Here is a 1,645-nt window from a genome sequence, read left to right on the forward strand (position 1 = left end):
AAAAAAAAAAAAAAAAAGAGATAGGATCGGTTACTTGATAGTAGGTGTTAAACCTTAAACATCTTATGGTACTTCATTGTGGGAATTGTGGAGAAAGCCCTTAGTTTCCTTTTTGTGGTCTTTAAGCATGTAGCTCCTGTATGTAATTACTCAGCACTCTTTTTTTTTGGCTGGGGCTGGGTTTGAACCTGCCACCTACGGCATATGAGGCCAGTGCCCTATTCCTTTGAGCCACAGGAGCCGCCCACTGAGCACTCTTCACACCTGTTATCCCCTCAATAAATATCCACTGCAAGGAATGCTGGAGGCTCTCCTCACCTTTGGTGAGCCTCACCTCTTGCAAGCTTGTACTTTCAATCTGTGTCCTGGCTATTTCCTTTGAGCAGCTCCAGCCCCAGTATATGTGGCCAGCGCTACGATCACTGAGCTATGGACACTGAGCCTAGGGTCTAGCTGTTGCTCAGCCAGTCTCAAACTCCTGAGCTAAGGCAATCCACTAGCCTGGGCCTCCCAGAGTGCTAGGTAGGATTACAGGGGTGAGCTACCTCACCCAGTCCTACAAATGGACATTCTAAACCAGTGGTGTCTGACCTTTTTTTTTTTCTCTTCCACACATTGGAAGAATAAGAGCTGTCTTGGGCCATACATTAAATACACAAACACAAAAGAAAGCTAATTAGCTAAAATAAGATCTCTGCATACTTTTCATGATATAGGACACCACAGATAAGCAAAAAATATCCTCACAAAATCAGCATGTGGTGGGCTGGTGTGGTGGTTATTGCCTCTAATCCCAGCACTCTGGGAGGCAGAGGCTAGTGGATTACTTAAGCGCAGGAGTTTGAGACTAACATGAGTAAAAGTAAGCCTTCCATCTCTACAAAAAATAGAAAAAATACCTAGTGGTGTGTTGTGGTAGGCAACTGTAGTCTCAGATACTCCTCTTGGGCCTAGGAGTTTGAGGTCGCTGTGAGCTATATGCTATGGCACTTTAGTCTCAGAGACTCTGCTAAAAAATAAATAAATAAATAAAAATCATGAGCTCATAAGTTCAAGACTACCCTGAGCAAGAGTAAGATTTTGTTTCTAAAAAGAACTGGGGGTGGCGCCTGTGGCTCAGTGAGTAGGGCGCCAGCCCCATATACTGAGGGTGGTGGGTTCAAACCCAGCCCCAGCCAAACTGCAACAAAAAATAGCCAGGTGTTATGGCAGGCGCCTGTAGTCCCAGCTACTTGGGAGGCTGAGGCAGGAGAATGACCTAAGCCCAGGAGCTGGAGGTTGCTGTGAGCTGTGACACCACAGCACTCTACCAAGGGCGACAAAGTGAGACTCTGTCTCAAAAAAAAAAAAAAAAAATCAGCATGTGCCCCATGGGCTGCAGATTGGACACTTCCTTAAACCTTTGGTCATTATTATTACAGAAGACAATGTAGTCTTGTTCCTTTTCATTCTCTGGCAAGAAAGTCAATGTGTGGAAAAGAATGTGGGAGTATAAACTTGCAAAACCTTATTGGAAGTCAGCTTAGTAGTACTTTTCAGTGTCCCTAGTCTTGATTCAACAATTGAATTTTTTTGAACGATTCAATTTCTAGAGAATTTTCTAAGACTATAATCGTACAGGTGGAAAAGAATCTATATTCAGGCT

Source organism: Otolemur garnettii, unplaced genomic scaffold (assembly GCF_000181295.1).
Source record: "Otolemur garnettii isolate 467f Iridium unplaced genomic scaffold, OtoGar3 scaffold00244, whole genome shotgun sequence".
Classification (NCBI taxonomy): domain Eukaryota; kingdom Metazoa; phylum Chordata; class Mammalia; order Primates; family Galagidae; genus Otolemur; species Otolemur garnettii.